General features: G+C 48.9%; 1 protein-coding gene and 1 long non-coding RNA gene across 9 annotated transcripts in view; one reads left to right on the top strand and one right to left on the bottom strand.

Annotated features, from left to right (window-relative positions):
* Positions 1-24163, top strand: part of WRAP73 (WD repeat containing, antisense to TP73) — a 1098908-nt gene that overhangs the window by 964782 nt on the left and 109963 nt on the right. The window lies entirely within an intron of this gene.
* The window catches only part of LOC138472189 (uncharacterized), a 156639-nt gene that overhangs the window by 104584 nt on the left and 27892 nt on the right, over positions 1-24163 (bottom strand). For 3 of the 5 annotated variants that reach the window (XR_011268566.1, XR_011268570.1, XR_011268569.1), the window contains one exon: positions 17225-17300. The exons of the other annotated variants lie outside the window; for them this stretch is intronic. This is a non-coding gene — a long non-coding RNA (uncharacterized lncRNA). The remainder of the gene's footprint in view (positions 1-17224; positions 17301-24163) is intronic. 5 annotated transcript variants of the gene reach the window in all.

The raw sequence follows: 24163 nt of genomic DNA, 5'->3' as shown, positions 1-24163 counted from the left end.
CACGCTGGAAGGAGTCCTAGAGTGAAAAAAAAACATTTTTTCTGTGGAACTTGTGTGAAGCACTTCAAACTGCCCCCTCCCCTCCCAAAAGAAGAAAATCCCACTAATATCAGGGAGGAAGAAAAGACTGATATTACTGTGGAAAATCTCAATACCTGATGGATGCCAAGAAGTTGTTGAAAGCCTGTGGCACCTGAGGCCTTAAACGTTTTCGAGGGCGACGAGCACAGTGAGTGAATTTATTGCCTCTACCCAAACCACTCAGTAGTAGAGGAATGTGATATTTGTGAGGGGTTTAGAGTCAAAACCCTTAAAGATAGGTACCAGTGACTGTGTGTTGGCTTCAAGAGGGGAATTTCCCCCGAGTCTGAATCCACGACGAGCATGGCCGTGCCTAGGGAAAAAGACTGCCCCCCCCCCCCCCATGAAAGAGTGAGACCTGAGGAAAGGCCATCTAAAAAGTAGCAGCAAAGCCACGGGCCGTCGTCAACGAAAGGATCGAGGGGGCATAAAAGATTGTTGTTGACCGTGCAGATGACAAACCTAGGAAGATTCCAGTGATGGCCTTGTCGTACTCCCAAGAGTCCAGTGACCATACTATCGACAGGAGCACCGTCGGTCACGGAAGACTGCTCGTCAGCGACAGGGCTGCATTACAGCAAGGCAGCAAACACCTCATCCATGGCATCTCCGTCGACTGCAAGGCCTGTAGTACCTCCATCCAGGAATAAAAACACGCCAGTAAAAAACATGCAACGACTAACTCCTCGGCGGGAAACCTGTCAACAAAAAAGGTGTAGTTGACGACAAATTTGTCAACCAGTAGACAACGGTCACTGAGTAAATCATTGTCCATGGCAACTAGTAAGCCCTCGTCCACGGCAACCCCATTGACGAATAAACAACTGTCAGTGGGAAAATCCCCACAGCAGTCGGTGGTGAAATCGTTGCACTCATCCATAGAGACACCTGAGGCTACGCGGGAGGCAAACATAACACATGAAGCTACAAAAGTCCCCTCCCCCCCACAGGCACAGGGAGCAGCGGGATAGCACAAAACTGCAGGAGGCTGAGAAAATGCAGGTAATTACTTCGCCAGTGTCACCTATTACTTACTCAGAGCTTATGCCAGAAGATAGTTTACAACATGAAATTGATACAAGGCACAGCAGGCCCAATAGCTGCATTTTTCAGATTCAGAGGTCTCATAATCATTGAGGCACACTCTAGTAAGCTACCTCCGATGCCAGGTTGGGGTCGGCCCAATGCTGCCCCGTTAGAGCCTCTTTGGACTCCCATTCTCTTGGGGACAGGTCAGCCAATACCAGGGCCTAGTTATCCGGTCGCAGGACATCCACTAGTAAACGCACAAGCTTTGTCAAACCCTGAGGCACTATTATCCCTACAGGCCCTTTTGTTTTTGCAATCTGCTAGCGGAATTGCATGCTATGTAACCGCCTTCACCGCCGCAACTGGGGCTACCACCTTCAGGGGGATTCCCGGCATATGGGCAACGAAAGACTTCACTCACGAGATCTCATACAGTCTAGGTTGCCCTCACGACGTACATCGCCTATTAGGTCAAGATCACCCTGACAACATATGTAAACTACTAGATCAAGGTCTTCATGAAGATCCACGAACCCCCAACAGCAACAAAAATCTAAATTCCAACATGAGTGCCCAAGACCCCATAATCTTTGCTACCTTCAATGGGGCTGCTGCTACCTTCAATAGTGCCCCCAACCACCATAGCATCACCCAGGGTGGAAGAACATGAGTAAGGGGAACTTCCAGATACAGATGGCGTTTATCCTCATGACACAACTTCTACAACAACAGCGTCTACGAGAGATGATGATTGGGATACAGACACTCGAGCAGACGAACCACTGGAGGATCGTCTAAGCCCTCGCCGCCAAAATGACACAGGGGTGTTGGATGACATGATTTCTAAAGCCTGCAAAGAGTTTGGTCTTATTCCATCGGAAGACAAAAAGGAGTGTTTTCTCTTCAGTCAAGAGGAGAAGGTTGGTGGTGTCCATCCCAATCTTAAATCGTGTATGGGGTGAGGGATTACGTACAATGAAACACCCTTTTACAGAACCTGCTGTTAAGGGTAGGTTAGAAAAGAAATTCAAGTCTCCAGACTCGACACCCAAGTGTCTAACATCGCAACCCATACCAGAATTGGTAGTTTTGGCAGCAGCAGGCAGAAAGCCCATTAGCACATGCAAAAGTGGGGTCCCTTGACGTCTAGGATGTGCACTTCCATATCCCAGTACACCAGAAGTACCTAAAGGTTTGTGGTACAAAATATCCACTAACTGTTTTGAATGCCACCGTTCAGCCTCAGGTCGGTCCTTGGAACCTTTCAAAATGCCTAGCACCCATTGCTGCACGCCTATGAAAGAAGGGTCACCACCAGGTCTACCCTTATTTGGACGACTGGCTCATTAGGGCATCTGGCTCACAAACACCAGGGCGCAGGAATCCATGTCAGAGACGGTGCTACACTCTAGACCTCGGTTTCTCAAACTACAAGAAATCTTTTCTGCAGCCATACAAGACTTTAATCTTTGTTGGGGTGCAATTCACAACATGGGAGCCGCGAGGGAGACCGTCAGACAAGCGCGCACAGAAATGTCACTGGTCTCCACCTTCACACCAGGCAAATGGATGGCAGTACGCAAGTGTAAGCGCCTTTAAGGCACTGTGATTGTGCACTCCACTGATAACCAACTGCAGCCTCCACATGAGACCCCTGCAGGAGTTCATAGATGCCAACTGATCCCAAGTGGCAGGATCGTGGGAAGACCAGATAAAAATTTCCCCCAAGCTGGTACACAAGCTTCGAAGGTGGGCCAACATTAAAAAAAGGGAATCCATTTCAGGAACCGTGTCACCACAAAACACTCATCACAGACGCATCCATGTTGGGCTGGGGAGCCCTTGTCGACCAACTGCATGTCATCGGGGTCTGGACAGCTGTAAGGCAGCTGTAAGGGAGGCATGGAATCACAAGTATGACACTGACACAAAAGGTACAATTTGTAAAACCTTTATTGAAGTTTTCAGTGGGGTTGGAGAAACTCCTGCTTTGCCCTATAGCTAGAATGTCTCGACCGTCAAATAATGAATAAAACAGTCCTAATACAGTCCATGAAATCAAAATGGCATATACTAACAAAAACCTAATGCCTGGCCTACTTCTTGTACAAAAGGTGTGTAAAGGAGAATATGTATGCAAAGGAAAGTCATTGTTCAAATTTAAAGAATAAATGTGGCTGAGCCGACTCTCCTCCCCACGTTGGACAGTACGGACTAAGGCAGACTCTGTAGGCATTATGACACACTCTGGCTCAGATTCGTAACACAAAGGCAGTTCAAAGAGCGGATCGAGGCCTGCCTGGCCTTCCACAGTGGCCTTACTTTTCAATTTCCAAAACACCGTTTTTTTTTATAGATGATTTTATTAATTTTCCAAACAACAAACCAAACTTACAGTGAATACATCATGTCAATCATGGCTACACATATATTATTATATTACTATTATATTCCAACACACTGTATCTCCCCGTCCCTCCCCCCTCCCAAGCCTACTCCCTCTTTCCAGTTTCCACCTCTTGCAGTGGGGATTCCTCTTCAGCAGAGCTCATTGGGTCTCCATCACTCGATCCCTCATACGAGGGCCCAAATAATTCAGCCCCATGTGGTCTCGTGCAGAAGGGATGTGACCTAGCAGTTCGGGCTGGACTGCCCCTTTTGGAGTGGGGCCAAGCCTGATTTGCCTATGGTCTTTCCCCTTCTGTAATGGCTTGGCAGGCGAAGAACGATGGTCTGGAGGGTTGCCCCGAGCAATGCCAGTGGTTAAGATTCAGTCTAAACCTTCCAGCCATCACCCCTTTGTTTTTGTTCTGGGCCACCCTATACTGTGTTCCATAAGGACAGAGTTGTGTTGAGGGTAAAACCATCATTTTTACCGAAAGTAATATCTGATTTTCACTTAAGTCAGAAAATTGTCTTACCCGCATTCTATCCTCCACCCCATCCTTCGAACGAGGAGGAAAGATTACACAGGTTGGATCTGAAAAGAGCTTTAAGCTTTTACATCTCTAGACTTTCCAGACATAGAGTGGACAACCAGCTGTTTATAGGTTACACAGGAAGGAAACTGGGTCAATCGGTGACAAAACAGACAATTTCACGCTGGATTATGCTGTGCATTTCAGAATGCTACAGATTAGCTCAAAAAGACCCTCCGGAAGGGTTAAGGGCTCATTCCACCAGAGGCATCGCCTCCTCCACGGCCCTTCAAAGAGGTGTTCCAATAAGATCCATTTGCGAAGCAGCAACTTGATCTTTGCTACACACCTTCTCAAAATTCTATAACCTGGATGCTTCCCAGTCTAGGGAGCTAACTTTTGGAAAAGCAGTTCTATACTCAGCCATCTAAGAGTATCAAAAAATCTACCCACTCCTCCAGAGGAATTGTCCATACTGCTTTGGGAGTCTAAGATGAGGAATACGTTGGAGGACACAATCCACTCGAAGAACAAGTTACTTACCAACTGGTAACGTTCTTTCGATTGGATGTTCCTCCAACGTATTCCTCATCGCCCTCCCAGCCTACCCCTCAGTAGATTTTTCGAGGTTATTGCCATCTCAAATCTCGCAAGGCTGATACCTGTCTGCCGGCACAATCTACACAGTACAAGATCAAAGATAGAAAGGGGGAAAAACAGAACTGAGGCCAACGGGCGTGGCGCGTGCTACTTATACACCCGATGACGTCACCCTCGACAGAGGCCTTCGAGGGACCATCGACTCGACGACATTGACGCACGGCACCCTCTGCCGAAAATATTTCCAAAGAGCAGCAAAGCTGGATGGAATACATCTAAGATGAGGAATACGTTGGAGGAACATCCAATCGAAAGAACGTTACCAGTTGGTAAGTAACGTGTTCTATTACTCTCCAGTTTCTCAACCGCCCTCTCCGTGTTATGCCTATGTTCAGCCTCTAACGTATGGTATACGTCTACCCCTAGATATCTAAACGTTGTAACCTCCCATGGTATCTGCAGGATCGGCAAATTCTCTAATGGGAGCCCTCTGTATCTGCCCAACGGGAACATGCAGGACTTACTGGGGTTCACAGCTATGCCTGAGAGTTCTGCAAACCTCTTCATTAGTTCCAGTATGTATTGAAGGTTCTCTTCTGGGTAGCGCAACTACAATAACATGTCATCTGCATATAATGAAATGAGATGTGGTGTCTCCCCGATGACAATAGCTATTGCATCGTATTGCTGCCTCAAATAAATCGCCTGGGGTTCTAAGGCTGAAATACACACCATTGGGGACCATGGGCAGCCCTGCCTGGTGCCTCTGCTGAGTTACCACCTTTCAGAAACCACCGCTCCTGTCTTCTCTCTGGCTAGTGGCGCACTGTACAACAGTTAGACCCATTTAAGATATCCCGGTCCCATACCATAATTGGCCAGGGCCGCCGTTAACCAGGGCCACCTGACAGAGTCAAATGCCTTGTTCGCGTCCAATGATATTATCGCCATCTCGCCTTCATCCCCATTAACATGTTCAACCACTCAGTAAAGTCGCCTAAGATTATTTGAGATGCTCCTGTTCGGGACATATCCTGTCTGATCGGGGTGTATTAATTTACTGATGACCTTCAATCTATTCGCCAAGACCGCTGTTAGAATTTTACTGTCTTGGTTCAACATCGACAATGGCCTATACGAGCCACAGTCGCTACCAGGCTTATTGGGCTTGGGGAGTGGTATAATGATCGCTTCCCGTAAGCATTCTGGTAACTTCCCAGCTTCATATGCTTCGTTGAGCATCTCCAGCAGCGGGGGGAGTACCTCTGTTTTGTATGCCTTGTAAAATTTGCTTGGGAGTCCATCTGTTCCCGGAGTTTTACACGTGGGCAGCAGCCTTACCACTCCCTCTAGTTCCTCTAGGGTGATCGGGGCATCTAGCTCCTCCCTCTCCTCTGCACTAATCCGGGGTAATCCAATATCATCCAGCGTGTCCTCTAATTTCCAAAACACAGTTCACTATAAAGTTAACATCGGTCCCCCTCTGTCGGGCTCAGACCTCTCAAAGCAAAAGTTCACATTGGTCTCCCTCAATTGGGCTCAGACCTTTCAAAGCAAAACAAAACACCTTGCAAGGGGTTCCCTTCCCCAAACTTACTTCACCTCCTTTAGGGGTTCCTGTCCCCAAACCTATTACACTTCGGTCTCCCACAGTCGGCCTCGGACCGTTTCCCAATTTCAAAGACTTTCGAATGTGTGTGGCTTTTTCTACAGACCTCTGCAGGACTTTTTTTTAACTTTTACTTGTTTATGGCGCAGCCAAATGGCCCTGAGGCATAGAGGCGCCAAGGAGAGGAGTCCAACACAGATGACAGTCAAAGGACAAAAAGTCCAAACAGTTTCACAACCAGAGGCAAGGGCAACCTATGCAAATAGATACGTTTTAAGTTTCTTCTTAAAAATGTCAGTGGATTCACAACTTCTGAGTTCTAGGGTCAGGGCATTCCATTTTCTGGGTGCTGCTGCCCAAAACGCACATTTATTGACGAAGACAAGATTGGTGGTAGGTACTTCTAGTCATTTGAGAGAATTGCATCTCAAGTCCCTAGAGATGCTCTTATCGTGCAATTTATCTACCACATACACCGGGAATTGATTGGATAGGCATTTAAAAGAAATTGTGAGCAGGCAAAATTCAATTCTTGCCTCAATGGGCAGCCAGTGCAGGCTTTTTCTGGCGTTTGGAGACATGATAGTTTCTTCAGCACCAGGATGGCCCTAACTGTGCTATTCTGAATCATTTGGAACCTCACTATTTCTTTCCTATGCCTACCGAGAGACTATCTTGGAGCCAATAATGGCCCTTGCTACAGTTTAACAGGATTTTTGGGAAAGATATGGTCTAATATGGCACAATAGTTTTATATAGTATGCTGAAGCAGATTCAAGGCTACTAACTTGGGCATTAATTGAGACACATTGGTCGAACGTAATCCCCAAAGTCTTTATTTTATCTTTTGACTAAATCACAATCTCCTATCGGGGAATTGTGCATAGTCTGTACCACTTAGATTTACCAGCTTTCATCTCACATTTGCCCCAGTGCTTCCTGGTCTGGGTAGTTCACTGTCTTGGCATCAAAGTTCAACGTTCTCCTTTTTACTTTCCTCTTCTCTCTGGGTTAATTTTGATCACCTTACTTTTACAGTTCATTCACTTTATCGCTACAAACTTTTCATCTTTCACTGAGACTTTCGAGTAGGCTACTTCTGTTCGCCAGACCACTCGGTTACTCAGCATCGCTGACTTTACAGCTATCGTTACTTCGAGGTCCATTAGCTAGTCTGCCTTTCTTTGTATCTTTACCCACACGTTTACAGCCTTCAATTGCGTCATATAATGTTGCCACTTCGATCTTTCTTTAGCACACACCGGTCTCTCATGTTGCTTGCCAACTCATCGGCTGTGTGCGATTCTTCTTTGTCTTTATTGTCTTCCAGTTTGAGTCAAGGTTAGTACCACAGGCTAGGCCTCGCCGTCCCAACTCTGCTGTTCACCCAGGAGGGTTGCGGCTTCCTTGAAATACAATGCAGCCTTCTTGTTAGGGATTTGGCCTTAACCACATATCTTTCATGCCTTTTGGAGGCCACGACCTCCTACAGAGAACTCGGATCTTGTCCTTCGGTCCGTTGCTCTGATCCAGTAGATTCACCTTCACCCCGGAAGTTCTGCTCTTGTGTTCCACCTTGCTCAGAGTGTCTCTGTTCTGCTTTTTATCCGTGTGGAGAGCTAATTGGTATCAGATGTTTGCACTTAGAGTCAAGTGCCTAACTTTGCCTGGCCCAATCAGTGGGACATTTCCAATGAGATGCGTCAGTTAGCATTGTTACTATGTCGCCCTCTTCCTCGGTCCAGTGTTTGTGTAGAAAAGGGGGCGGGGTGGGGGGAGTTGGGACAACAGAGAATCTGATTGCATAGAAGGGATCATGGGTACGGGAAAGAGAGGAATACTCTCTCGCCATCAGCCGTCCCATCTCCACTCCCTGAAGACCCCTCACACAGGTGAACCTCCTGCACTGGTCCACCCGATGGCTGTGCCCTGGCCTTTGGTTTCTCACACAGCCGAGAAGTCGAGACTCCACATCAATGTGCTAGAGTTAAGAGCAGTCAGATGGGATCTAAAATCCTTCCTTCTGGTGCAAAAAGGATGCACGTTCAGGATCCTTGCAGTCCATACCACCACAATGTTTAACATCAGGAAGCTGGGAGGGACGAGATCTAGGACTGTCCCGAGAGACCCTGCGTGTTTGGCACTCGGCCACCTCCAACCGCGTGCTCTTAAGTGTTCCACCTGCCGGGAGTCCAGAAGGAGGTGGCGAACAGCCTCAGCAGGCAATCCGCTCAATTCACAAATGGGAGCTCAACAACAATCCACTTCAGTGTTCTGGCGATGGGGGCATCCATCCATAAACCTCTTTGCCACCAATTGCAACAAAAAGTTTGCCAGCAGAAGCCCGCAGCAGAGATCAAAGGGAGATGCCTTCTCCTTTCTGTGGACGAACCTGTTTGCCTACTCATTCCTGCCAATTCCGGTCATAAATTGGACTATACGAATGATAAGTACATCCGTGCCGACTCATTTTGATTGCTCGCAACTGGCTGCGCCAGATGTGGTACAGAGACCTTCAATTGTCGGCGGACCAGCCGATAAGGCTACTCAACCGACCAAACATATCCCAAGACCACAGCAAGGTCCTGCACCACCAACTGCAGTCCCTAAAGTTGACAGCGTGACTCCTGATTTCGCAGAATTTGGACACCTAGCCATTCTGCAAGATTGCAAAAACATCCTTGCAGCGGCCAGAGCGCCCTCCACAAACCGCTCATATAGCTTTAAGTGGTTCTGTGCATGGTGGGTGAAACTGCAAGTGGTTCAACCTCTCACTGTTCAGCTGGAACCGCGTCTCCCATATCTACTGTCTCTGACAAAGGAAGGACAGTCATTCAGCCATCAAAGTCACTCATCCATCAAAGTGCATATAGCAGCCACCTCCAGATACACTAGAAAAAGGAGGTGTGCACCCTTGTTCATTGACAGAATGGTTAAGAGTTTCCTAAAAGGCCTTTTTTGACTTTTCCCTCCAACAGGGAAAACTCCACCATATTGGAGCCGGATACAGTCCTAGCAGGGCTTATGATAAAACCTTTTAAACCACTAGCCACAGCGAACATGAAATATGTTTCAAATGGATTGTGTCCTCCAATGCATTCCACATCTTTGACATGTAATGTCCACAGCTGTGCACTTCGGAAACTTTTTCGTCAGAGAGCGTCCTGCGTGATGGCATCGGGTTCATGTCCCTCAAGGTCCTCTGTCAACAATGACATCACAGGATGTTATAAATAGGACGCACAGCGCCCGTAGCCTCAGTTCTGTTTTTTCTGCAAATGTTTTAACTTCGTGAGACTCGGCACGCCTCGTTTGTTTTCTTCATTGAAGATGTCTTTCTCTTTGGCCCCTCCAACTCCGCGGTCTGGTTTCAAGACCTGCCAGGACTGCAAGTCTAAGATGTCGCTCACCGACCCCCACCGCATTTGTTTGTGGTGCCTCAGCGAGTCGCACAACACTGACGACTGCTCGAAATGCCAGTCGCTGACTGCTAAGGCCTTGCGGGAGTGGAATGGGAAGCTCCAGGTAGGAAGGGGCACAAAGCCTGTTTAGTCCGGGTCGTCCAAGTCCAAGGGGGTTTCCACCCGTGACTGGAGGGGCGACTCTGTGTCGGAAGGAATCGCGGGGATCTCGGTCCCGGAGTGGTTCCCGCCACTCTTCTTCCTCGTCCCGGCACTCGCGGAAGCGCTGTCACTGGTCGCCTCCCCCGTCCTCAGAGGATGGTGCCTCGAGGAAGGTTAGGTGCCCTACGAAGTCCTCAACCCCCTGAAGAATGGGCAGCATTCAAGAAATCTATGATTGCGATTTTTCGATCGCAGGACACAGGCCCCGGTCACGTCTTCTGACAAAGCCGGCCTGGATCAGTCTTGTTGCGTGGCTCACATACCTTCGGGCTCAGGTTCATGACACTCACCAGGAGCAGTCGAGGTCCCATACGGACAAGGAATCGAAAGGTCGCAAGAGACGTGTCTCTAGGTCTCGGTCCTTGTCCCCAGCGAGACAGCAGCAACCTATTGAGGGCTCAGGGCCGGCGTCGACTCGTTCAGCGCTGTGTCCGTCCGATTCGGGCGCCGTCGGCACCTGTGTCGACGCTGAAGCCCTCGGCGATCCCGACGTCGAGGTTGTTGATGCTCTCGACGTCGAAGCCTTCAACGCTATCGGCGCCTTTGGGGATTTTGTCTCGAAATTTGCCGTTGTAGTACCCAGACATTGTGGATCCTCCAAGGAAGGCTACATTGAAGTCGGTGAGGCTGGTTTTGGCCTCCAGACCCTGTTCTGTCCCCAGGCCTGGGTCTCAACCCCCTCTGGATGATATTTTTGAAGAGGAGGAAAGGTCTGAGATTGAGGAACCTGGAGACCTTGATGATGCTCCAATTTTTTCTGGGAGTAAGTTGGAGGAGTTGAGGAAAACCCTCCATGATGCAAGTGGACTGGACACTTCCTCGGAAGTGGAGTTTGGTAGACCTTAGCCTGGGGCTCATGCAGAGTCTTCTTTAAGGAGACTCATGGCATGAGTGTCGAGTAACTGGGCTGGTCTAGTCCTCCAGAAGACTTTGTGCAAGATGATCTGACGGACATCTTGGATCAAGGTCCGTCCTCTGACCCTGTTTTGCCATTTCATCCTACCTTGCAGAAAAGGGTGGCAGCTGCTTGGCAGTCCCCGGAATCTCTTCCGGCTGTGAATAAAAATCTAACTAAGAAATACCGCCCTTCCGTTAGCTACCCCAGCTATTTGTCTACTCACCCCACTCCTGAGAGTTTGGTGGTTCAGGCTGCTACGGCCACCTCGAGGCAGGCGGCATACCCTACCATCCCTCCGGATAGGGACGACAAGCGCTTCGACTGTTGGGCCCGGAAGGTATTTTTTGCTGGGAGCATGGCCTTGAAATCGGCCAACTCCACGTGTGCCTTGACAAGGTTTATACACACTCTGTGGAATTGTTTCCTTGGCGGCTGAGCATATTCCCGAAGGGGAAGAAAGGGATGGTTTCCTTGCTCTCGTGCAAGATGGCAAGGATGTTCCTTGGCTGCGAGCACCGTGATATGCAGATTTGCGTGGTTGCAGAAGTCTGGGTTTGCTCCGGATGTGCAGGCCTGTCTTCTCAACATGCCCTTTGATGGTGCACATTCATTTGGCAGTAAGGCTGACGAGAGCCTTGATAGGTTGCAGACCTCAAAAGCTGCAGCAAAGTCTTTGAGCGCCACGGTGCGTCAACCTCCGCCTTTTCGTCCTAGGGGACAACAGTGGAGTGGAGGTTCTTTTCGAGAGGGGCCGCCAGTCAAAGGGGCAAGCGGAAAGGTACCAGTGGTGGACAGGGAAATCGTGGTGCCACAGCCGCTCAGGCAGCTGCCTCTTTGGAAGCGGCTGCGGCAGTGCCTGAAGGCAAACAGTCATGAAGCCATGTCCCATGGTTCGCCGGTTGGAGGCAGAGTGTCTAGAATGGCGGTCCATTACTTCAGATGTGTGGGTTTTGGATACCATAGCCCATGGCTACTGTCTACCCTTCCTTCAGCGGCCTCACGACAATCCACCGGGGAAACTCTTTGAAGCTTACGGATCCGCTCCTTGCGCAGGAAATGTTGTCCCTGCTGGAGAAAGCCGCTATAGAACTGGTGCCTGTAGCGGCGAGGAACAAGGGATGGTATTCCCCTTATTTTTTTATCCCAAAGAAAGACAGGGGTTTGAGACCCATCATGGACTTGCGTTGGTTGAACAAACTCCTCCGGAAGGACAAGTTCAAGATGGTCACTCTTTCTCAAGTCGTCCAGGCCCTTCAACTTCAGGATTAGTTGATGTCTCTGGACCTCAAGGATGCTTACTTCCATGTGCCGATCCATCCAGCACACATGAAGTACCTGAGGTTTGCGGCTGGCGACTTGCACTTTCAGTTTCGGGCCCTGCCATTCGGATTGACCTCCACCCCGAGGGTCTTCACCAAGCTCATGGTGGTGGTGGCAGCGTACCTCGGGCGAAGAGGGATTCACGTATACCCCTACCTGGACGACTGGCTGATCCGGGCGCGCTCTCCCGAGCTAGCTTTGGATCATCTCGGTGTCACCTGCCGCACCCTCCATAGGCTGGGCTTCTCCCTAAATTTCAAGAAGTCACACCTGACACCTTCACAACAGCTCCAGTACATCGGGGCTGTGTTGGATACGTCCTCGGGGAAGTGTTCGCCTCCCAAGGTAAGGGCTCACCACATTGTGCAGATGGTGGACAGGTTTCAACATGCACAGTCTCCCGGCGTTCGAATTCTTAAGGTGGCTCTGCCTCATGGCTTCCTGCATTTTTCTGGTGCCAGAAGCCAGGCTGCGGATGAGATCCCTGCAATGGGTCCTCACGTTGCAGTAGTCGCAATTCTCCGGAAAGATGACAGATCCTGTTCAGATCCCACGCTCTCTTCCCCTGGACCTTCTGTGCTGGGTGAACGAAATGAACTTGATGAAGGGGGAACTGTTTTGGCAACCATGGCCTGAGGTGACTGTAGTGATGGACGCTTCCCTCACAGGATAGGGCGCTCATGCTAACAACTTGACCGCCAGCGGTCGTTGGTCTCCGTCGGAGCACATACTCCACATCAATCTGTTAGAGCCGAGAGCCATCAGGCTAGCCCTGAAGGCTTTTCTGCCCTCTGTACGGGGGAAGTGTGTCTTGGTCATGACGGACCACACAGTGGCCATGCATTACCTCAACAAAAAGGGGGGGCAGGGTCACCCCCATTGTGCAGAGTGGCAATGCAGCTCTGGTTCTGGGCCATCCAGCTGGATATTTCGATCTCAGCAGTTCATCTGGCCAGCGACGAAAATGCGGCGGCGGACGCTCTGAGCAGGCAGAGCACAGTCTCTCACGAGTGGGAGTTGGCTCATGAAGTCCTTCACGAGATCTTCGCCCTTTGGGGAACCCTGCAAGTGGATCTCTTCGCCACCAGTGTCAACCGGAAGTGCGAGAGATTCTGCTCAAGGGAATTTCCTCTAAGAGGAGCCTTAGGAGACACGTTCGTGGTGGATTGGTCATTCCCACTGCTGTATGCGTTTCCTCCAGTCCCTGTCATTCCTCAAGTGTTGCGGAGGTTACAGAGGTTTGGTTCCCACATGATCCTCGTTACTCTGGATTGGGCCAGGAGAGCACGGTACCCGGACCTTCTGGAAATGCCCATCTGCCCTCCACGCCGTCTTCTCCATCCAGAGGTCCAGACTCTCAACCTTCACGCTTGGTATCTGAAAGGTTGAGGTATAAGGATTGGGACCTCCCGGATTACGTGATGGAGGTGTTGCTGTCGGCCAGGTGGCCTGCAACAAAATCCCTGTACCGTTGGTGTAAGTTCTGTGACTGGTGCAGGGATCACAATCTTGATCCTTTTCAGTGCTCCATTCCTATGGTTTTGTCTTTCTTGCTTTCCTTGGCCCACAGGGGCCTTCAGGTGGTTACCATTAAAGGTTACCTGGAGGTGCTGTCTATCTTTAAGCTCTCGTCTGAAGAATGTTATTACTTTAAGATTCCTTTGATTTCTCAGTTTCTTAAAGGACTGACTAATCTATTCCTGCCGTCTGCGTTCCAGGTGCCGGTTTGGTATTTAAATTTGGTTTTGTGTTTTCTCATGGGTGCTCTGTTTGAACCTTTGCATTCTTGTCCTTTGAGATTACTGTCCTTCAAGACTGTGTTCTTGGTTGCGGTTACTTTTGCTCGCAGAGTGAGTGAATTTCAGGCACTTTCAGCTACGCCACCCCTTACCGTGTTTCACCAGGACAGGGTTGTACTGCGAGTACGTCCATCTTTTCTACCTAAGGTAGTCTGAATATCATTTGAGTCAAAAGGTGGTTCTTCCATCTTTCTACCCTCCTCATCCTGGTAAGGAAGAGGAGCGTCTCCATCGGTTGGATCCTAGGAGAGCTCTTAGCTTTTACATTTCTAGGATGTCCAGGGTCAGAGCGGACCATCAACTCTTTGTAGGATATGCTGGACACTGATTGGGCCAGGCTGTTACCAAAGAGACCTTGTCCCGGTGGATTATCCTTACCATTATTGAGTGTTACCGGTTGGCTGGTAAAGACCCTTCTGTAGGGTTGAGAGCTCATTCCACTAGGGGGGGTGGCTACTTCCACCGCCCTCCAACGGGATGTTCCTATTAGGAATGTTTGTGATGCCGCTACTTGGGCTTCAATCCATACATTTGTAAAACATTATTCCCTGGATACAATCCATGGTCAGGATATAGCCTTTAGGAAGGGGGTTCTTTATTCCGCAATCTAATTGGGTATTCTAAATTCTTTTCCCTCCTCCATTTACTGCTACTGCTTTCGGAGTCTGTCAGAGATGTGGAATGTGTTGGAGGACACAATCCATTCAAAGAACAAGTTACTTACCAACTGGTAACGTTCTTTTGACTGGATGTTCCTCCAACGCGTTCCACATCGCCCTCCCAGCCTGCCCCTCTGGAGAATTTCCTGTGCGATTGCAGCTTCTGTTTCCGCAAGGCTAAATGCAGTCCAGCAGGCATCTGAATGGTGTCACAAGTTCTGGGGGAAAAAACTTAAACTGAAGCTACGGGTGCCGTGCGTCCTATTTATAACATCCTGTGACGTCGTCCTCGACAGAGGCCCTCGAGGGACATGGACCCGACGCCATCGACGCAGGACGCCCTCTGCCGAAAAAGTTTCCGAAGTGCACAGCTGTGGACATTACATGTCAAAGATGTGGAATGCGTTGGAGGAACATCCAGTCGAAAGATCCTTACCAGTTGGTAAGTAACTTGTTCTTCTTGAAAAGTTGCAATTCTTAGTGTCTATCACATCAGCCAGGAGGGTGTCGGAGCTGCAGGCTCTGTTCGTCAACAAGCCCTACTTAAGTTTTTGTAAAGATAAAGTTCTGCTAATGACCAACCCACGGTTCCAGTGGAGAAACTTTGCTGAAAATGTAGGGGGGGGACATGACCTCTGAAGAAAAGGTGCCCCATTCAAATGAATGGGGACAAAATATTGTTCCCTGAAAGTTGAGGGGGACAAACACCCCCGTTCCCCCTAAAATTATGCCCATGCATGGTTCAATGCCAGGAATTTTCATAAGAACGCCACTTCCCCAGCAGAGGTTGCACTACATTATTTAGCTGTGAAAAGAGCCATCAAGTACTACTACATGGACAGAACCAAGTCTTTCAGTGCCTCAGCAGAGCTCTTCATAGCATTTGGACCTATCAACAAAGGCTAAGCGATATCCAAACAGGGGATCTCCAGGTGGATCGCAGCTGCTATTTCTTTAACGCAAATGCTAGCAAATTATTTAGCCGCCCCACGCTTATTCTACAAGAGCTACAGCAGCTTCAGCTGCACTGTGGGCGGGAGTCCTGATCAGACTTTTGCCATGCAGTGACCTGGTCGTGATGTTTACAAGGCACTACTGCCTGTAAGGACAGCACGCAGCAGACGTTCAGACAGGGACAGCCGTCCTACAGTGTCTGTTCCAATAAAGGTAGGCGTTTTTGTACCTGCTTGCAACCACCAGTTATTGTACTGTTACATATTCTATTTACAGCATGTAAATCTATGAAAGATCCAATGCTGGAGAAAGAGTAAGTTACTTACCTGTAACTCATCTTCTCCAGCATTGGTAAAAATGCGGCAAAGCTTCATAGAACCGTCAAAACGTATTAGAAATTGAGCTTTTGCGTTTCCAATGCATCCTAGGCTTCACCTGCACTCTAGGGCAACTAATGTCGCCCTATAACATTTAACACAATTCAAATGAAAAGCAGGGCAAAGTATAAAGATGAAGACTGATAAAAACATATGAGAAAGCAGAACGGAGCAGGATAACCAATTGTCATCATGAGAAAGTGTATAGCCTGACCTGAAACCAGAGGCATCGGAAACACCTCCATGGCTTTTGTAACAATACATTTCCTCTTGAGAACACACTCTTTGAAAATGAAGAAGCCAAGAAATCCCTCTCGCAGCAGAACTCCCTTCTCAGAAAGAGAAGTCTGTACAAGTTGAATCACTATGTGGAGCTAATATCCTTGCCAATTATGTTACAAGGAGTACATAAAAATAGGTTCTGTTTTTAAGTCATCTACGGAGTTCTTTCTTGGTATTGGAGCAGACACTATTGTCTGTCTCAACAGATATGACCAGAAAGTGGGAGAAAGGTCCTACAGTAATTCTCTGCCTCCCAAAAATAAAATGAAGTAAAGTCACTTTAGATAGGAGAGCGCTTTTGACACGTGTTATTGAGTTTGTGAATTACTTAATTACTGATGACTGAGAGACAGGTTTGGTTTGAGTGCACTAATTTCAGATCTGATCTCCATCTGAGATTATTTTAGATGTCGTTTACTGACAACCTTAACTAAAAGGTGGAAAATAAAACGTATGATTGGTGCACAAACCAAACATGAATATCAAAACCAACGCAGGTAAAACTGTCATCGACAGTCCCCACCCAATAATTATGGAGTAGGGAGGCTTGGGGCGATATCCCACGTTGCCGAGAGGTTTGAGCAAATCACCAAGAGCAATGGATTAAACTAATGCTATATTCATACGATAGATTAGAATTATGAAGTAACCTGCCAGCATACCACTTTACATGGGAATGCTGCAGGTACAAAAGCAGCAGCTACTGTGAAATGTTGCCCCAATTCTATGATTTTAAAATGTGATATAACAAGTTTTAAAAGATCAAACTGGTCAAGGTGTTTTCACAATACTTGCTGGTATGAAATAATTAACCAAATGACCTAGACAAAGCATGGTTCTCGGGCGTCTCAACAAATTATTTTGATAATAAAACTTCAAAATGGTGATGTTGCAGACCATTCATGATGAACAGAGACCGCATTTGCTACATTTGGGTACATAGCTTAGAAGAAGCATACAGTGACAAACAGATACGTGAGAGAGCTCAGTGTAATACCTTAGGTACAATATTAACAGGAAACAAACATTGTGCAGCACTGACATTCAGTTTAAAATTTACATCATGAATATTCACCAAATGCATGGCTGCAGTGGCGGTCCACATTTGCAGATGTTGTCCTTGCCCATCTGTATTTAGCTCCTTGTGGTATCTGGCAGACAGCAATCAACAGTCAGTGTGTTAGTGCCTCTAACTCTGAAGGAGAAACCCCTCTAGAACTGTGGCAAGAAACATTTTATTGGAAGAATGACAAGCTTGCATTAACAAGCTGTTGACCAAAGGAAAGTGGGGCATGAAAGCAAGGTACTTGCACAGAAACATAATTCAAGTATTTTTATATGAATTCCACATTATGGCAGATTCAAGGCACTAACCAATAATATAAAAATGAATATGCAGTTAATGAACATACGAAAAGCAATACTATACACCCATGTTACTAACACTAAAATAAAAAAATGCCCAGCTAAATTGAGATCTAAATGCAAAATACTGAATAAGCTAGAACGATGTTATTTTCAGTAACTGATCGTTCTGAATCAGAAGATCATTGGTCAGCAAACTGTGATTCCGCCAAAGGATGAAAACGATTAAAGTTCTTCAGGCCATAGATCATTTTAGTTCCCCAATTCTGAACAGCTTGAAGGTTGTGTGGCAGCTTTCTTGGACATATTCAGTATTGTAAAAAAAGAAAAAACAATGAGCTGTATGTAGACTATGGCGATTAAATGCCCTTGTCCATACCCCGAATATAAGCCCACTTCCAAAAATCAGTTATTCCGCACATATTTCAAAGGTTGTCAGACACTACTCAGAGTAAAAGGCTGTAGGAAGGAAAATGTGTTTGGGCTGGTGCAGCCCAGGGACATGATTGTAGTCTTAAAACCTATCCTTTAAGGTCAGGTTTCTGGCATACAAAGCTGAGCCAGACATCCAGAGACCTGTTTGGAATTGTTGGAACCACTGTTGAGGTCTAGTAGTACCTCTGTGCCATCAGACACAACGGACCCATGACCAAGGCATGTGTTAAAAAGGAGAAGAGAAAGCCACAACCCTTGCAGGAAGTGGGCTGCAGTGCTAACTGAACCTATTGTCCCTATGCACATGAGGAATGACTGTATCCAGGTTAGTGCAATCCCTCCAATTCCCATAATTCAGTTTGGGCAATCTAACAGGGTGCCAAGATTCTGCATTTGATGTTCAGAACTTTCATCTGGTGATATCTTATTAGCATCGGGTGCTATTCTACCTATTGCATTTGTAGCCCCTGATTTGGCACCATTCCTCAAATTACATCTGGCTTCAATCAAAGGTTACAAGACTAGAACCGATCGTGATTCTTTGTTTGCAAAGTGCATTGCTAGAGGTTTTCTCTGAGGTCTAGTAAGAGGATTTTCACCAATAGAAACTCTCAGTCCTCTGCTTAGTAGATAATTGTCCTAACAAGTTCAGTGGGAAACCGAAATGAACCAATGCATTGCTCAGACCTGACATGTGGCTCTTGATTGAGTTAAAAATCTAGCTATCTGTGTTATTTAACCCTTCTAATTAAATAGTCGCTCTTGTGCCCTTCTAAAGTTCACACCAAAACAAGCATTGGCATTTGATCAAATTCAGTTTTGCTGCCAATTTCTTTTAAGGTCCCAAAGCGCCAGCAAGAGGAGTACTTTGTTTGCTTGATACCAAGTGGGGCTCAGTTTCTAGATTGGCAAATTGAAAGTATACTGTCCCAGTTTTATAGCTTTTGGAATATTGAAAATGGTTCAAGCAATTGCAAGGAAGACCTTGCTAGAGGGCTTAGCGTAATTGATTGATTGATAGATTGTTTATTTATTATGCGCTTATACAGCTAGTGTTTCAAAGCGCAACCATGCAAGGGAGGTGACGGCAAGGGGAACAAGACAACAAGCTCACTGGGCGTGGTACATTCAGGTCTTGTAGTCTAAAAGGAAGTGTGTGGGGGGAGGGTAAGGCGGACTAGTGCTCAAAGTCCACCAGAACATGGGTTAAGTGCTGGGCGATAGACCCACAGTGGGCCGTAATCGAAAGGGTAGGAGTGCTGTGGTAGAGGAGGGCCTGGAGGCAAGTGCAGGAAGACTGGAGAGAAAGCTAGCGACCTGTGAGACTCTGAAGGTGCACCAAGCAGCCAGTCACAATACTGAGCAGGGAGTGTAGAGCGACCAAGAAGGCAGAAAGGAGGTCGTTAGCAGAGGAGGGGGGAGAGAAGGAGGAGGTGGAGAGGAAGGTCTTGAGGAGTTTCCGGAACTTTGCCTCCCTCAGTCTTGAACCAGAGCACGAAGAGAGGCTGTTTCAGAGGGAGGCACTTGCTGAGGATAAGGATCTCCCCCATATCTCTGCTTGGAGAAGTGGCTCAGTCGCCTACCACTGGAGTAGATGAAACCCTCTGCATTATCCACAAGGCCTTCTGGGGCCTGGGTCCTAAATACCTTCAACTCTCTCTTCCCAAATATCTTCCTCCCCGAGCCCTTCGCTCATCCGCCTCCAACTCCCTCATGGTCAGCCGCTTCTCGAAGCAACGAGCTGGGGGTAGATCTCTCTCCGCGGCAGGGGCCTCCCTCTGGAACAGCCTTCCTGCCTCCCTGAAACTTGAGGAGAACCACCTCCGGTTCCGGAAGCACCTCAAAACCTTCCTCTTTGCTTCTGCTTTCTCTCTCCCTCTCCCCTGCTGAACAGCTAATTAATTCTTCACTAAACTGCACTGATCCTGCAACTGGACCACTCTAAACTGCCTTCGGTCCTGGTCCCAGTCACTGATCCCCTGGAACCCCTCTGCACTACGGGACTGTCTCTGTATCCCTACAGCCCCCCCCCCTTCCCCAGCACTTGCTCTGCACTTACCTTGCACTTGCCACTAGCTGGCCCTTTTTTATTTATTACTTACGCCACTTACCTTTACTGCACTTCCCCCCCCTCCCCTTCCCCTTGCACTTTTCCCCCCTCCCCCACCCCTGCACTTGCGCGATCTGAATGACACCTGGCCTAGTAGGATCGTTTGTTTTGTCTCCCCTTGTTCCTCCCCTCCCTGCCTCGTCGCGCCTTGAAACACCTGTGTATAGGCGCGTTACAAATACCATATCATAACAGAGGGCTCGGGAAGGAGATTATTTAGGAAGGGAACGTTGCAGAGAGAGTGGAGGCCCCAGAAGGCCTTGTGGACAATGCAAAGAGTTTTGAACTAGATTCTTGCAGCCAAGGGGAGCCAGTGGAGGGATTTCAGCGCCAGAGAGATGCCGTCGCTGGGCTTGAGGCCAAGGATAAGTCTAGCAGTTCTGTTCTGGATGAGTTCAAGAGGACGAGGCGTTTGCAGTAGTCCAGCCTAGAGAGGACCAGTGCTCTGGACGGGGTGAATCTCCAGGTTTCCTCATTACCCACTTTACTATGGTTGGAGGCCTTGCTGGCTAATGTGCCTCGTCATCAGGCTGGGAATCCTCAGTAAAATAAAAAACTGTTTCACTTTCACTTTAAAATTGTATTTCTCCTCTAAACCAACCACTGTCCTTTTGGTCATACTACCCCATCCAATGGCAGTCCTTTCCCTAAGCCCTGCCTTTGACAGCCATCTTCAGATTTTTACTGCACGCTTCTGTGTTGGGAGTCCTCAAGTTGCTCTGAGCTATTATGTACATTTTTCTACGTTTTTCACAGAAAAGTTCTATTTTTGTTACATTGGAGGCAGCGTGCTCCTATTTGCATCGGCCGGCAATGGGGATCCGTTGTTAGTGAAGTTGCGCGTCCCTCAAGGGCGGTTGTTCTTCAAAGTTTCTGTAAGGCCATCTTGGGCCTACTTCATGCCCTTTGACCATGACGGAGGAGAAAAAGGAGGGAAGGACACTTTTCAGGCCCTGCACTCAATGCGGGCTAAGGAACGTCTTCATGGAGGACGAACATCAGAAGTGTCTGTACTGCCTACACCCGGACCCCAACGAGGTTGGGTGCGAGATTGCCTGGGCTTCTTGAAGAAAACGAAGGACAGGTATAGCAGGCTGACGGCATGGCTCAAGTCGAGCAAGGCCTCTGACCCGTGCTCAGTGCATGGTCATGCCTCACCCCGGAACGGTCGGTCTGAGGAGCGGTTTCCATCCAGGAGGTAGAAGTCCTTTGAGAATGCCCCATCTGTGGGGAGTCCAAGAGAAGGCCAAGACCAATTCAGATGTGTTCGCTGCTGATGCGGGTCCCAGATCAGATAGACCGCCATTGCCGTCCGTCTCACTAACCAGCCTGCCATCAACCCTCAATGAGGATATCCTCCACCCCGTGCAAGTTACAGGACAAATCCGAGAAACAGAGGTGGGAGGAAGAGAAGTCGGCCTCACAGCAGGCTCCTCAGGCGCAGCATAAGACTCCGTCTACATCCTCTGGGGCGACTACTATGGCGGGTGGTACCGACCATACGAGGCTGGTCCCTACAGCACAGAGTTTCCCTGCCTCCCAGGAGCAACGAGGCAGCAGTGAAGACTGCGGGCACACCTGATGGTTTGGGGGGGAACCGTCTCAGGTCCCGGTACACGGCCCCCAGGAGTGAAAGGGGGTGGGGGGCAAAGAGGCCCCAAAACAGCCCTCCAAGGCGTCTGTTCAGCCAAAGGACATCTCATCCATGGACGACCCAGTGTCTGTCCATACAGTCCATGAGGACGACAGCGGTGCAGGGCCTAGCACTCCATCTTTCCCTCCACAGCCGAGGGACATATCCATGAACATCCTGTCAACTCTCCACACTGTAGTGATGGAGATCTAGCAGAGGTTGCCCTCAGCACCGGCACCTGCTGTACAGCAGGCCCCTGACCAGCCTTCACCTAAGGGCAAGCGACACCTGACACCGCTGCATCAGCCGCCTCCACCACGTCTGGATCCGACTTCACCAGCAGACCCAGATACACACACAGACCCTGGTACAGGGACGGCCATGGAAACCGGCAAAGGATTTCATTCCAGCAGACGAATCACACCTGGGTGCCCCTCATAGTCTCTCCACCAGGTGAGGTGGGATCATTCCACTCGATCTCCAGGGCCTCCAAGCTGTTACAGCTGGTGCCCGAGAAAGCCAAGAAGGAGGGTGTCCATTATCGGCAACGAGAGTCCGAGAGGAAGACTATCATGGCGGTACCCTTTTTGGATGACATTTGGGAGGAAGGCCTAGCCCTCATGAAGAACCCATGCACGGCTCCAACCAAACGAGACAGGTTGGAAAAGAAATACAGGGTGCTGGACTCCACACCCAAGTACTTGAGGTCACAACGGTCGCCGAACTCGGTAATGTCAGCCGCCGCAATTAAACGTTTGGCAACTACCGTCCCCACAGACAATGAGAGGAAGAAGATGGACGCCAATGGGAAGAGAGTCATCTATATGGTGGCATCCACGATGAAGGTGGCTTCATCTTGTATCCAGGCTTGCAATATTGTGTTAAAACTAACGTCTGCAATTGTATTTGCTCTCCCTTCTCCACTCTTTTTGACTGCTTACTCTCTGTTCTCTCCACCCATCCCTTTTCCCATCTCCTCCCCTCCTCCCCTTACTTTCTTCTATGCACTTACTCTATCAGAATTGTCCCTGGACCTAGTATGGTAGTAACCTTGTCTGTCTCCTCCCCTCTCCCCTTTCTTGTCCCCCCCACTCCCCAGCACTATCTGAAATGTCGTCAGGCCTAGTACGATTGCCGCTTGTTTTGTTCCTCCCCTCCCTTTCTGCACCCCTCTCCCTCGCCTTTTGTTTTCTCTGACACTATCTGAAATGTGGTTCATGACCTGTAAGAATGTCATTGTATTTCTGCAGCATGGGGTCTGGCATGGATTCACATGCTCATGAATTTTCCCAGTCGTCAGGCTGGGAATCCTCAGTAAGGAAAAAATCTGTATCAGTTTCGTTTGTGATCTGTCTTTCTTAGTAGTAACCAATCACTGGTCTCTGGGTCATACTGCCCCCAGCCAATGACAGCCCTCTCCCTAAGCCCCGCCCCTGGCAGCCATCCTCAGATTTTTACTGCACGCTCAAGTGTTGGGAGTGCTCGTGCTATAGCTCTCGAGCTTTTACTGCATTTTGTGCTTTTTCAAAGAGGTTTATCTAATTTTTCGGTTTAATCGAGCCTGAAGCTCTCCACCGTTTCTACTTCCAATCAACGGGGACCCGTTTCAGATTTATCTACGCCCCTCAAGGGTGAAGTTTTCGTCGAGTTACGCTTCTTGGAGGATTCCAGAAGCTTCTGAGGCCTACCTCGTGGACGAGAAGAACATGGCCCAGGAGAAGGGAAGCTCGACTCCCGGCACGCTGTTCAGGATCCGCCCGGGATGCAACCTACAAAATGTGTTCAAGGAGGACGAGCATTCGAAATGCCTTTACTGCCTCCACGAGGACAAAACGCACGTGGAGAAGGACTATGCGTTTTGCTTTAACATGTCGGATCGGACGATGAGGGATCGCCGGACTCGTCTCTCCAACTGGCTGGAAGGCAAGAGCCCAGCAGGTGAGAAGAAGAAGAAGTAGTCAGAGCAGGCTTCTAAGTCCTGTGAGTGCGCCCCGACGACGGGGGCCCAACAGAAGGCAAAGCACTTCGGGACCGGGAGTGCCGAACGGTCGGGCTACACGGCTGCCAGGCAGGGCGCACCTTCACCGACGCCATCAACCGCGAGCCAACGCTCTGGCTCGGGGAAGAGAAAATCCGAGAACCCGGCTAAGCTTCTGGAGAGACCCCGGTCGATCTCGGAAGAACCGGCCGAGGGGGAGCGAGGCGGTGACCCTCCCTCTAAGGTGAAGGCCTCAAGCGCGCCCAAGGTGGTGAAGGCCTTGATTCACCCGGCTAAGCCCTCTATCGAGGGAGTCGCTGCAGCCCTGGCAAAGCCTGTGGAGGCTATCCCATTGGAGGCGACCTCGGGGCCCAGAGTTTCCCTGCCTCTGCGGAGGGAATCCTCTTTTAGGCCCATCGAGACCGAGAATTTGGAAGAGGCCCAGCCCCACGGGAGGAATCCCGAGGAGGGGGACAACGAGAGCGAGGGTGGC

Source organism: Ambystoma mexicanum, chromosome 8 (assembly GCF_040938575.1).
Source record: "Ambystoma mexicanum isolate Mex_15411 chromosome 8, UKY_AmexF1_1, whole genome shotgun sequence".
Classification (NCBI taxonomy): domain Eukaryota; kingdom Metazoa; phylum Chordata; class Amphibia; order Caudata; family Ambystomatidae; genus Ambystoma; species Ambystoma mexicanum.
The sequence above is the reverse complement of the archived record's forward strand: the minus strand, read 5'-3'. Positions and strand labels throughout refer to the sequence as shown.